This window comes from Caretta caretta, chromosome 9, assembly GCF_965140235.1.
Source record: "Caretta caretta isolate rCarCar2 chromosome 9, rCarCar1.hap1, whole genome shotgun sequence".
Lineage (NCBI taxonomy): Eukaryota > Metazoa > Chordata > Testudines > Cheloniidae > Caretta > Caretta caretta.
Window position 1 is genome coordinate 36,575,739 of NC_134214.1, and position 14,704 is coordinate 36,590,442.

General features: G+C 44.8%; 1 protein-coding gene across 1 annotated transcript in view; it reads left to right on the plus strand.

Annotated features, from left to right (window-relative positions):
- Positions 1-313: 313 nt before the first annotated feature.
- The window catches only part of CCDC195 (coiled-coil domain containing 195), a 37,414-nt gene continuing 23,023 nt past the window's right edge, over positions 314-14,704 (plus strand). The window contains exon 1 of the transcript XR_012669895.1: positions 314-392. The gene's annotated coding sequence lies outside the window, so the exon portion shown is untranslated. The remainder of the gene's footprint in view (positions 393-14,704) is intronic.

Sequence of the window (14,704 nt, forward strand, 5' to 3'; positions counted from 1 at the left end):
TTTGACAAAGATCAAATTCAGCTCCATTTGTAAATATAACCTCTTGCTTGATGCTTAACTGATTTTTATTAGCTCTACATTATAGGATGTTTAGTGAGAAGAGCCAGTACAGTACTATGCGTCCAAACACAGACAAATGATTCAGTAAAAAGCACCAGTAATAAGCTAATATAGTAGTAATATACCAGACACAACTCCCTTCCCTTGAAAGTCCTTCCTTTATAACTGCCTGTTCCCTGTTGCCTCTCTTGTCTGTCACATTTACCTATGTTTATAGAAGCTTTCTCTCAATATGCATTTCTGCAGCTTGCCATTTATACTTGGCAAAGGCAAGCAGCTGCAGCCCTAACGTAGCCATTTTGTAAGTGTCTGCTGCTTCTCTCTTCCAGCGGGTGAGTATTCATTTTATATTTCCCTTTTATTCTTCAGAGGCTAGTATGTGCTTTCTAACCCCAGCTGAAGTCAGTGAAAAGCTTGGCTTCTATAAAAGTTGGATTGGGCATCAATCTTTTTTAACTCTCATTAACTGAAGATATATACCATAAAGGATGAGATTTTCTTCTGAGCTGAGATCTGTCCAGGGCAGGAGAGAGCTATCAGGACACAACTCTAGTTCCCTGATGTTGAAGCCTCAGTTCTACAGTCCTGCATCCAACAAAGATTATTTTTCTTGTCCTTGAAGCCCCCATAAGTTATTTTTGCTGACTCATTCTGAAGTCAAATCTGGCGGATCTTATTAGCTACTGTCCAGAATTGGGAGACCCTAGTAACAGCTAATCTTGAGAGAAAGTTTGAGTTGCAGGTTGTTTTGTTGTTCTATTAATGAAGGCAAACCCCGGGAAGGGAGTAAGCTTGGACTCTAGCCAGTGCATGTGTTTTCTTCAGAATAGGTGAGAATGCTACCTGTTTCCAGTAGTCTAAGCATCTGGGGTCACGTTGTTGGGGACTTTCCCTGAAAAGGAATCCTCCCATGCAGGGTAGGGAAGAGGAATGACAGGGCTTATTCCCACAGAACTGCCAGAGGCTTCGGCCCTTAAAACCTGCATGGATCATGGGCCTATCCAGGGTCCTTGCACTGTTCCCTGCAATCCCTCCTTTATGGCACTAATGCTGGATGCTGTGTGAAAGGAACATTCCCCCAGCCAAAAACCCACACTGCCTCACATTTACACTTTGGTGCACACTGTTATTCATACCCACATAGTCCAAACTGCAGTGCAGTGTAGACAACCTCTACGTTTAAACAAGTCTGTTGGTTTTGGGTAGAGTTGGTCGGGAATTCTTCTGTGAAATATTTTGGGTCGGAAAATAGCAATTTGTTGAAAGTGAAACTTTCATGGAACTGTGTCAGTTTCAATGGTCTGAGGATGAGGAGGGTTGGGGGAATAAAGAGAAAGCAATTGACTCTTTACCCAATAGCTCAGTGATTAGGGCATTCACCTGGGATGTGGGAAACCTAGGTTCAAGTCCTGGCTTTGAGTCAGCCTCTCTCTCTCCTATTGGAGCTGTTCTATTGGGCCCCAGAGAGAGACTGACTAGGATGTGGGTTTTCTATATCCCACAGGAGAGCCCTAACCACAGGGTTATTAGCTATTCTGGAGCGGGTGTCTCTCTCTCTCTCTCTCTCTCTCGTGTTTTTGACAACATAATTCTGAAAGGTGTTGGTTTTGTTCTGCTGCAGAACAAATACACATTTCAAAAACTCACATTTTTTGTAATGAAACATAACTTTTATCTTGTAGCCAGCCCTAATTTTGGGTGCCCAATTTGATGCACCTTAAAGGGGCCAGATTTTCAGAAAATGCAGAGCACCCTCCCTGTAAAAATCAGACCTTTTAAAAGTTTGCCCTATTGGTCACCTAAATATCAAGGTGCTCAAAATCACTAGTTGCTCTGAAAAATTTAGGTTCATGGCCCCAGACTATTGAGAGCTTTAAAAGTAATCACCAACACCTGCAATTGTTGCCAGAGGTGAAAAGGGAGTCAGGGCACCAGAGATTGAGCACAAATAGTGAGATCCCATTAGTCTGCACTGTGAAGGAAGCAAGCAGCTGTGTTCAGACAATGATATTCTCTGTGCCTTCCTCCTTCTTCCCCCATACACCCTGCCCCGACCATGGTATAAGAATTTAAAGAATCTTTTGAAAACAGTTACACTCTGTCAAGGAGCCATTCTCTGCCTTGTAGCCCTCTACTTCTAGCAGGTCCCAAGTGTGAACCATCAAAACTAGCCCCCTCCGTGGACAAGACAGGTGTGTCCCAGCAGGCCAGCCTCAAATCACAGGAGGCAACAATCAGTGTGTGACGTGAATAAAATATCAAACTGTTCAACCTCCAATTACATCTCAAATGCTGATACAAGACATGTTACATCCCTGCATCCCTCAGTAGTTTCCTTAGTTAATATGTCTATATTAATTTGCTTTGGGTTTTTCGGGGGGCACTTTTTAACTAAGTAAGTCTTTGTAGGTCACATATAGAAATAGACTGGGTACAATTTAGCCCATTCAATTAAAGTCATTCTGGTTTCGAATCTTTAATCAGTCATCTGTGAAAAGGCAGCAGTTATTCCATGTGGATGGTGATAGTGTTCCAGATCACCCTTTCATGCATTATATATGGTAACAATTTTATAAGAGGGAAAATGAGAATGTGTGACCATGTATTTCATCTCATTTTAGATTCCATTAGTGCTTTCATTTCTCCTCACTCCCTGAATGCGTTTGATCAATGCCAAAAAACAGAAACATCTGTTTTAAAGCCTAGATCTATAATCACTGCCCGGCAGAGCTTATTAAAGCCTCTGCCTTCCTTTTTTCTGATACCATCTGTCCCATCAAGGTCCTATCCAGATGAAAATATCTATGGCCTTCTAAGCCACACAGGCTTCATGTCATGCTGAGAAGCCGGCCAATTTATAAGAGACAGGATGGATGTTACTGAATGCCAGTGAAAACTTCTATAAGCTCTTTGCAGCAGGTCATTGCACAGCTGCTCAAGGAAGCAAGGCATTCTTTTCTCCCACGGCAACACTCACTACCTTGCACCTATGTCTCTACTCACACCCCTGCTGGTGCTATCCAAACTTCAGTAGTTACTACATCCCCATCAGTGGAGTAACCTGAAGTTAGGGAGGTGGAATTGGTCTGTCTGGCCTAAGAAACAGGACATTAAAAACAAATAATTTATGTATTGGGTGGGGTACGTCCCTGATTCCAATGAAGAAACAGAAACTCCTGCCTCTGTTAATCGGGGGAGGCACTTTAAGCCAGAAAGTGAAGAATGCTGCATATTGGCAGTCTTTGGGGAGTGTCACATCTTTGAAGAAGGCAATATACAAGTCTCTACCCCAGGAAGAACAAGATCAAGGGTGAGTAAAGGATTCTAGTTTCCTGTTTTTTTCATAGCTTTGTAAATGTAGTCAGTGCAGGAGAAACCCTTGATCAGAAGAAGGATATCATCTGCATCAGAACAAAACAAACTGATAACCCTGAAAGAAGCTTTATAGAGCTAGAGAGAAATTATTTATGCTTATTCCTGAGTTGGTGCTATCTCAACACCCCTAAAGGAGTTAAGAGTTATACATATTTTATATTTAATCACATCTTCAGTGACACCCAACCACAACCAAAAGGCTTTAATTTCAATTAGAGGAAAATACATTTAATGTTTAATAGGAATCGTTCCTTACAAGGTAATTATGTCTTAATGTTCACTAGAGAGATGTTACTTTGGCAACACAAGGTTGATGTGAATAGAGATTGTTCTGGATAATTTCCAAATGGAGGAATGTGATGACAAACTGCATCAGCAGTGACTGGTGTATGTGTGTGCTTGTGGCATTGATTTTCATTGAATTTGTACATATCTTCATGGGCCAAATGTTCAAAATTTGAATCCATAGCAACTGCACTCGCACATGTACCTGTGTGCAAAACCTGCAAAATACCAGAAACACCAGATATTTACATGCACAAATTCCCGACTGCAAATGTGTGTAAATTCAGCCACATATATTTTCTGTGACCATATATTTTTAGGATCTTAGGTTTCAAAAATTAGGCCATATATGTACTGAAAATATCAAGTTTCATATAAGTTTTTACTTCATTCTTTGGGTTTTTTTTTTAAATTAATATCTCCAGCCAGTTCAAAGGAACACTTCTACTGAACCTAACATATAAGGCTGAAACTTTAAGATGGATGGTCTGTCACAAATATTCAAAAAATAAACAAAAAATTGGCATGGATTTGATTTGTATCTATCAGTTCTCTAGAAGCTCAATACACATACAAAAGATTTTTTGCAGGGGTGTACTAACCATCATATAAACAGTCACATCTGTCAGCCCTCAATGGACTAATCACAGTGAAAAAATGAACTCTGAACCAAGAGAGTTAAAAATGCAACATGTCACAGGTTGAGGGAGAACAGAATTTCTAGAGGGGTTAACTTTGTTTAAAAAGTAAAAATTAGCATGACTAAAATAAGAGCCAGTTCTGATGGAGAGTGAGCAACTCGATCTGTTCTCAAGACACTTACTTATCTGCCCCAATTAGGAGTAGCCATGATTATAAAAGAATTGGCTTCACTTCAAAGAAGCCAAATTCATCCCTGATGTAACTGCACTGAAGTTGATAGTTACATCAGGGAGAGTCTCTCATATGGCTCTACAGCTCTTCATCTCATGGTATCCTATGGAGAACTCCAAAGATCTTCCCCTGGAGGCATCCCATGTCTTGTTATAGGAGTCCTCCTCTATATGGTAGTGCCCTTTTTAGGAGTCAACTATAGAAGATTCCCCATTAAAACTGTGGTTAAAATGGGAAGGTAAAGGTGGAAAGACTTATTCAGCAGAAGTCTGAGTAAGATTTTGGGCAGGAGCATATGAAAGCACCAAAGAACAATAAACAAAATTTATAATTCAGATAACTTTAGTGTGATTCCTGTCTATGGGCTAATAACTGTACCTTGGGATCAATAAAATCCAGTGCAAAGGATGAAGAATTTGCCACCCCAGGATACACTTATTATAACAGCTAATTTAACAGGAAACACTTTCAGAGTATTATCATTTAATAATCAGTCATTTGGAAATGTGCTCTCCTCCTTCTTTCCTGTGTTCTGATGAGTTACTTCCCCATCTGTTTGACTGTAAGCAACAAGTAAATGCCTCAGTTTTTGACCATCTCATCACCCGTTCACCACACCTAACCTAGTCTTCCCAATTTGTCTTTGCCCGTTGAGGAAAGCATTGGACACAAGCTGAAGAGACTCTATCACTAACAGAAGCATGCTATTTTGAGGGTGGTATAAATTGCTCACAGGGGAAAAAGAAATGATGGCTATTCCAAGTTTCTCAACTCCTTCTGCATCTCAGCTGTTATCTTTCTTGGCTGGCAGTGGTAAGAAAGGTGGATATGGCAAATACTCTAGCCACTCCTCCCAATTCAAGCTCTCGGAAATAACACCTATTGGACATCCAACAGAAGAGATTTCCTAAGAAAATTTAATGTAGATACAGCCAGAGAGCAATAGAAGGAAGATCAAGTGTTTCTTCTCCTTAGATAGACTTCATGTTAATCTCTGTCTAATCGAGTCTAGTTTGAGTCTTAAGGCTCGGTATGCAGAACAGTAATGTATGAACATTTATATACATGTTCAGTAATCACTAAGCATTGTACCATTTTTCTATTAGACATCAATAACAAAGCAGGTCTGCTGTAAATGTTCTGAAGCTATTAAGGGGTTATAAGTTCAACTGTTTATTTTATGGTTTCTATATTTTAGACATTATTTTCTCAATGCTGTTCTGACCCATTAGCAGACAACAGAAACAATAGAAGCTAAAAATGCTGGAGACAATAAGAACTTCACAAAATGTTTCTTTCATAATTGCAGCAGAGACTAGTGAACAAAAGGACGGCACTGAAGCACCAGGAACTATTGAAACTGCTGGCTCTTGGGCTGATAAGATACACAGCCCTGGTCTACACTAGGACTTTAGATCGAATTTAGCAGCGTTAAATCGATTTAAACCTGCACCCGTCCACACAATGAAGCCCTTTATTTCGACTTAAAGGGCTCTTAAAATCGATTTCCTTACTCCACCCCTGACAAGTGGATTAGCGCTTAAATCGACGTTGCCGGCTCGAATTTGGGGTACTGTGGACACAATTCGATGGTATTGGCCTCCGGGAGCTATCCCAGAGTGCTCCATTCTGACCGCTCTGGACAGCGCTCTCAACTCAGATGCACTGGCCAGGTAGACAGGAAAAGAACCGCGAACTTTTGAATCTCATTTCCTGTTTGGCCAGCGTGGCAAGCTGCAGGTGACCATGCAGAGCTCATCAGCAGAGGTGACCATGATGGAGTCCCAGAATCGCAAAAGAGCTCCAGCATGGACTGAACGGGAGGTACGGGATCTGATCGCTGTTTGGGGAGAGGAATCCGTGCTATCAGAACTCCGTTCCAGTTTTCGAAATGCCAAAACCTTTCTGAAAATCTCCCAGGGCATGAAGGACAGAGGCCATAACAGGGACCCGAAGCAGTGCCGCGTGAAACTGAAGGAGCTGAGGCAAGCCTACCAGAAAACCAGAGAGGCGAACGGCCGCTCTGGGTCAGAGCCCCAAACATGCCGCTTCTATGATGAGCTGCATGCCATTTTAGGGGGTTCAGCCACCACTACCCCAGCCGTGTTGTTTGACTCCTTCAATGGAGATGGAGGCAATACAGAAGTAGGTTTTGGGGACGAAGAAGATGATGAGGAGGAGGTTGTAGATAGCTCACAGCAAGCAAGCGGAGAAACCGGTTTTCCCGACAGCCAGGAACTGTTTCTCACCCTAGACCTGGAGCCAGTACCCCCCGAACCCACCCAAGGCTGCCTCCTGGACTCAGCAGGCGGAGAAGGGACCTCTGGTGAGTGTACCTTTTAAAATGCTATACATGGTTTAAAAGCAAGCATGTGAAAGGATTACTTTGCCCTGGCATTTGCGGTTCTGCCTTTGCAAAAGGTTTCTGGGGAGGGCAGCCTTATTTCGTCCTTCATGGTAGGACACTTTACCACTCCAGGCCAGCAACACGTACTGGGGAATCACTGTAGAACAAAGCATTGCAGTGTATGTTTGCTGGCATTCAACCAAAATCCGTTCACGCGGTGGGAGGAGGCAAAATGCGACCTTGTAACGAAAGCACATGTGCTATGTATGTAATGTTAACTTTCAAGGTTTACCCTGAAAGAGTGTAGCCACTGTTTTATAAAATGTGTCTTTTTAAATACCGCTGTCCCTTTTTTTTTCTCCACCAGCTGCATGTGTTTCAATGATCACAGGATCTTCTCCTTCCCAGAGGCTAGTGAAGCTTAGAAAGAAAAAAAAACGCACTCGCGATGAAATGTTCTCCGAGCTCATGCTGTCCTCCCACACTGACAGAGCACAGACGAATGCGTGGAGGCAAATAATGTCAGAGTGCAGGAAAGCACAAAATGACCGGGAGGAGAGGTGGAGGGCTGAAGAGAGTAAGTGGCGGGCTGAAGAGAGTAAGTGGCGGGCTGAAGACAGGGCTGAAGCTCAAAGGTGGCGGCAGCGTGATGAGAGGAGGCAGGATTCAATGCTGAGGCTGCTGCAGGACCAAACCAGTATGCTCCAGTGTATGGTTGAGCTGCAGCAAAGGCAGCTGGAGCACAGACTGCCACTGCAGCCCCTCTGTAACCAACCGCCCTCCTCCCCAAGTTCCATAGCCTCCACACCCAGACGCCCAAGAACACGGTGGGGAGGCCTCCGGCCAACCAGCCACTCCCCCACAGAGGATTGCCCAAAAAAAAGAAGGCTGTCATTCAATAAATTTTAAAGTTGTAAACTTTTAAAGTGCTGTGCTTAAAGTGCTGTGTGGCATTTTCCTTCCCTCCTCCACCACCCCTCCTGGGATACCTTGGTAGTCATCCCCCTATTTGTGTGATGAATGAATAACGAATGCATGACTGTGAAGCAGCAATGACTTTATTGGCTCTGCAAGCAATGATTAAAGGGAGGAGGGGAGGGTGGTTAGCTTACAGGGAAGTAGAGTGAACCAAGGGGCGGGGGGGTTCATCAAGGAGAAACAAACAGAACTTTTACACCGTAGCCTGGCCAGTCATGAAACTGTTTTTCAAAGCTTCTCTGATGCGTACCGCGCCCTCCTGTGCTCTTCTAACCGCCCTGGTGTCTGGCTGCGCGTAACCAGCAGCCAGGCGATTTGCCTCAACCTCCCACCCCGCCATAAACGTCTCCCCCTTACTCTCACAGATATTGTGGAGCACACAGCAAGCAGTAATAACAGTGGGAATATTGGTTTCGCTGAGGTCTAAGCGAGTCAATAAACTGCGCCAGCGCGCCTTTAAACGTCCAAATGCACATTCTACCACCATTCTGCACTTGCTCAGCCTGTAGTTGAACAGCTCCTGACCACTGTCCAGGCTGCCTGTGTACGGCTTCATGAGCCATGGCATTAAGGGGTAGGCTGGGTCCCCAAGGATACATATAGGCATTTCAACATCCCCAACAGTTATTTTCTGGTCTGGGAATAAAGTCCCTTCCTGCAGCTTTTGAAACAGACCAGAGTTCCTGAAGATGCGAGCATCATGCACCTTTCCCGGCCATCCCACGTTGATGTTGGTGAAACGTCCCTTGTGATCCACCAGAGCTTGCAGCACTATTGAAAAGTACCCCTTGCGGTTTATGTACTCGGCGGCTTGGTGCTCCGGTGCCAAGATAGGGATATGGGTTCCATCTATAGCCCCACCACAGTTAGGGAATCCCATTGCAGCAAAGCCATCCACTATGACCTGCACATTTCCCAGGGTCACTACCCTTGATATCAGCAGATCTTTGATTGCGTGGGCTACTTGCATCACAGCAGCCCCCACAGTAGATTTGCCCACTCCAAATTGATTCCCAACTGACCGGTAGCTGTCTGGCGTTGCAAGCTTCCACAGGGCTATCGCCACTCGCTTCTCAACTGTGAGGGCTGCTCTCATCTTGGTATTCATGCGATTCAGGACAGGGGAAAGCAAGTCACAAAGTTCCATGAAAGTGCCCTTACGCATGCGAAAGTTTCGTAGCCACTGGGAATCGTCCCAGACCTGCAACACTATGCGGTCCCACCAGTCTGTGCTTGTTTCCCGAGCCCAGAATCGGCGTTCCACAGCATGAACCTGCCCCATTAGCACCATGATGCATGCATTGTCAGGGCCCATGCTTTCAGAGAAATCTGTGTCCATGTCCTGATCACTCACGGGACCGCGCTGACGTCGCCTCCTCGCCCGGTATCGCGTTGCCATGTTCTGGTGCTGCATATACTGCTGAATAATGCGTGTGGTGGTTAATGTGCTCCTAATTGCCAAAGTGAGCTGAGTGGGCTCCATGCTTGCCGTGGTATGGCGTCCGCACAGAAAAAAGGCGCGGAACGATTGTCTGCCGTTGCTCTGACGGAGGGAGGGGCGACTGACGACACGGCTTACAGGGTTGGCTTCAGGGAGCTAAAATCAACAAAGGGGGTGCCTGTACATCAAGGAGTATTTCAGGCAGGACTGCACGGAGGGTTCCAATAAGAAATGGTGCACCTAAGTTATCGTTGTTATTGGAACAAGGAGGTTAGCCTGGCCTCTGATTGATACATGGCTAGATTTACCTCGCTGCACCTTCTCTGTGAGTGACTGCAGTGTGACCTAGAGGAATGAGTCCCCTAGACAGGGGAGGAGGCAAATGAGTACAAAACAAATCTGGTCTATTTCTTGTTTTGACCCACTCCATCTATCTTTTACATCTTTGGCTGGCAGCAGACGGTGCAGAAGGACTGCATGCCATCCACATCTCATGGCTGCTTGGCAGAAGATGGTACAGTACGCCTGCTAGCCATCCCCATCTCTTGCCTGCCTGGCAGAAGATGGTGCAATACGACTGCTAGCAATCCTCATCTCTTGCCTGCCTGGCAGAAGATGGTACAGTACGACTGCTAGCAGTCCGTATCGCCTGCCTGCTCACCATAAGACGGTTCAATAGGACTGACTGCAGGACTAAAGAGAATGACCTGGTCAAGTCACTCCAAATTTAGTCCCTGCGCCCATGTCTGCCCAGGCGCTCCCAGCCGACGCGGCCAGGAGCACCTCGGACACGATGAGGACGACTACCAATCGTATTGCACCGTCTGCTGCCAGAAGGCAAGGGGTTGCTGCTACTGTGCAGCAAAGCCGTACCGCGTCTGCCAGCACCCAGGAGACATAGGGTGACGGTTACCTGAGCGGGCTCCATGCTTGCTGTGGTATGGCGTCTGCACAGGTAACTCAGGAAAAAAGGCGCGAAATGATTGTCTGCCCTTGCTTTCACGGAGGGAGGGAGGGAACGGGGGCCTGACGACACGTACCCAGAACCACCCGCGACAATGTTTTAGCCCCATCAGAGCGCTCCATTGTGACTGCTCTGGACAGCACTCTCAGATGCCCGATTGTTTGCCATTGCTCTGACGCTGGGAGGGGCGCTTACAGGGTTGGCTTCAGGGAGCTAAAATCAACAAAGGGGGTGGCTTTACATCAAGGAGTATTTCAGGCAGGACTTCACAGAGGGTTCCAATAAGAAATGGTGCACCTAAGTTATTGTCCTTATTGGAGCAAGAAGATTAGCCTGGCCTCTGATTGATACATGGCTAGATTTACCTCGCTGCACCTTGACTGCAGTGTGATCTAGAAGAATGAGTCCCCTAGACAGGGGAGGGGGGGGAAGCAAATGAGTACAAAACAAATCTGGTCTATTTCTTGTTTTGACCCACTCCATCTATCTTTTACATCTTTGGCTGGCAGCAGACGGACTGCATGCCATCCACATCTCATGACTGCTCGGCAGAAGATGGTACAGCACGACTGCTAGCAGTCCGTATCGCCTGCCCGCTCACCATAAGACGGTTCAATAGGACTGACTGCAGGACTAAAGAGAATGACCTGGTCAAGTCACTCCAAATTTAGTCCCTGTGCCCATGTCTGCCCAGGCGCTCCTGATCGACCTCACAGAGGCGACCAGGAGCACCTCAGACATGACGATGACGGCTACCAGTCGTACTGTACTGTCTGCTGCCACAAGGCAAGGGGTTGCTGCTACTGTGTAGCAATGCCGTACCGCGTCTGCCAGCACCCAGGAGACATAGGGTGACGGTTACCTGAGCGGGCTCCATGCTTGCCATGGTATGGCGTCTGCACAGGTAACTCAGGAAAAAAGGCGCGAAATGATTGTCTGCCCTTGCTTTCACGGGGGGAGGGAGGGAACGGGAGGCTGACGATATGTACCCAGAACCACCCGCGACAATGTTTTAGCCCCATCAGGCATTGGGATCTCAACCCAGAATTCCAATGGGCAGCGGAGACTGCGGGAACTGTGGGATAGCTACCCACAGTGCAACGCTCCGGAAGTCGACGCTTGCCTCGGTACTGTGGAAGCGCTCCGCCGAGTTAATGCACTTAATGCACTTAGAGCATTTACTGTGGGGACACACACACTCGAATTTATAAAACCGATTTCTAAAAAACCGACTTCTATAAATTCGACCTTATTCCGTAGTGTAGACATACCCACAGAGCTGAACGGCAATAATTTCTCCAGTAATTCAAAGTACATTCCTGTAGGTAAACATATCTGTGAAATAATGTAGCTTTTGCCAGTGAAGAATGTTCCCCTTGGGATGAGGAGAAATAAGATTTGTGCTGATAGTAAATATGTTGCATTGGCAGCTGCGAGAGCTAATAAAACCCAGAGTGTAAGTGGAAATCTAATCTTGTTTAGCATTTTTCTTTATATATTGTTTTTGGTTTTGCAATAGCGCGCGATATGTGCCTGGTGATTTCCAAATACAGAGGAAGGCACAATCCTTGCCCCAAAGAGCATGTAATCTAAAATCAGTGCCAAAAATATTTCATGCCCATTGACAGCAGAAATTACATTGGGTCATCTATGCTATAGAAATGACAGAGCTCAGTCTCAGTATTTGGATCCAAATCTAACTGTTCCCAGGGTATGCAGATGTAGGGATTAACACACTGTAAAGGTAGGAACTTGTGGGAAGGTTCAGATCTGGAATCAAACTTGCCCAGTGTGTAGGGCATGCCGACTGAGGGAAGCAAAAGGGTTGGTTCAGGCTCATCACTAATTCACAGCCATTTTAGGACACATTTTCTGTAATACAGTCTCCATGTTTAGCACCATAACAGACAGTGTTTTGAGCATTAGTGAAACACATCTTGAAAGTAATAGTAGCTGAATCCTCACTCAGACAGTAAATCTGGGGATCAGCATAAAGATAATGGGCCAGACTCCCTGCTGCATCCAATTTAGCCTGGGTGCAGCAGAAGGAGAATTATTTCTGAGCCAGTTATGATGGACTTATTCTCTGCCTTGCCTCCAGCCCCAGCTCTGAAGCATTTTAGGGCAGCCTAGGGGATGTTCTAAACTGCACCAGGTGGCTATAGAACTCTAGGGCCCATCTGCCAGCTGGAAGTGGCTGAAGCATTTTGTGCTCTGGCCGTTCTCCCAGCCTGCCCTGCTTTGCCCTAACATTAGCCCTGAAATGGGGTGGGGAGGGAGGCGAAGAAGCCAGCTCTACTCACTCTACATCTCAGGTCATATCCCCAGAGACTATGGGGAGCTTCTGATCTCTGTGCATCACCTCAGTGGCAAAAGGGAGTGAGGCAGGCTGGAAAGTTTGGCCCACTGGTTTCAAGGATAAAACTCAAATCAGTGTCAGAAGAGAAGAGGAAAAAAGAGCATTCCTTCACTGAGTCACTCCACCAAAAAATGCAAATGAAATAATTGACGAATTCAGGTTTACCAACAATAGAGCTTAATTCTCCCAATGCCACTCTTATCCAACAGTATCTTGGTCCACAAATGGTCCCTCTGAAATCAATAAAACTATTTTATGTCATGATGTGTGAATAAGTGTGGGAGAACTGCAACAATGTGTAGGCAGCATTCTTAAATCTGCTCAGTCTGATCAGTGCAGTGCTCTATTTTATCAAAACCAACTGAACAGAGGTGTGTGGAGGATGGAAATTCTGTTGCATGAAGGATTTCAAGATTTTGAAATTTGGCTTCAGTCCGGATTGGAACAAAGGCAGGACATTTTGAAATTCTCTGTGAAGGAAAATGCCACCAAAAACCAAATCATTTTGGATGGATTGAAACATTTTGTTTCAATTTCAGCTTTTTAATGTGTAATGCAAAATTGTAAAAAATTCAAAATAAGCCATTTTAAAAATTGCACCATTACTTTGTAATTTTTCCCATGGTTTTTGAAAATGAAATTTTGGTGAGATCTACCCTATTTTGTAAAGTAATTAGATTTTGATGGAAGTGCATATTTCAGTGGACTATATTCCATCTGAATGTCTTCAACCAGCACTACAAAAGAAAGCAGAATCAGAACACATTCAAGACTCTTCGTAATGTTTCATAATTAGGATTCCAACATATACAAGATGTAAATTATTCATTTGATGAAAATGTTGCTAAATGACTAAGCTGCCTCCACTGATTTCTACAGCTTTTGGTGAGAGGAGATTTACAAATAGGTTACTAACTTTCCAAGTGCAATAGACTCCTGGGCAGTTTAATTAATCGAGGAATGACAACAGCTGGCTTGAGAGCTAGTGGCACATGCCCTGCATTTACTGAATTATTTACTGTGTGAACAGAGTGTTGCACTAATATCATTAACAAATGATATGCTTGAAGGGTATCATGACACATCTGAATATGTATATGAGCTGGATTCTAATGACATCTAGAAGTACAGTCACAACAGTTCTCACTTTGAGTCTTAGCAATGAATGTTTACTATTCTATGGCTTGGATCCACCAGTACAGTCTGTGGTCTCTATTGTCAGTTAGGTGGTGAGTGACAAACAATCAATATTCAGGGGTTTTGGCTTCCTCCTTGCACTTTGTTTCTTGCAGACGTCCGGGCTGATTCCTCCCATAGCTCAAAGAACAGGTTAGTCTTGTCTGACTTCCCTAACAAGAGATTTGCATATGCTCTTTGGAGAGTATCATATTGGTGGAACCAATTCACAGGACACAGTAAGTAAGAATTTATTGCCATGTAAGTTGGTTGCCACTTTTATAGACTGAGGGATTCTGAATATCAGTGCCCTAAAATGCTAGGTGAGAAGAAGACAGCAGCAGAAGGCAGTTATAAGGGACATTGCAGGTGAGATGATGACATTTGGCCTGCAATGACTGTAAAACATAAGGAGAATGAAGCGGGAGGGACAGCTTTATATACAGAAGCTCTTCAATATACCTTTCTCTCCAGATTGTCTTACAAATCAGGCATCACCTTTGTGGAGTGGGTTCTCATCTTCTTCACGTAAAGGAGGTTAGCCAGCTCAGAGACTTCTTGCACATAGGATCTGCTCTGGCTAATGGGCACAAATGTAGATGACTTCCAACTTTCTTTGGGAGTCATGGCAGTGAGCTAAGTGACACATTTTTAGGCCAAATGGTTTGGATCTGCTCACAATTATTCCTTCTCAGCCTTTAGGTGAGAGGAGAAATGAAGGGGAGAATACAGAACGTTGACATTACTATAGGGAAAAAGCTTAGGGCAATTTGGAAGGATGACCTTATTTTGGCAGAATACTAGGTAAGGAGAATCTCCCTCCAAGCATATGTTATAGGTATTAGA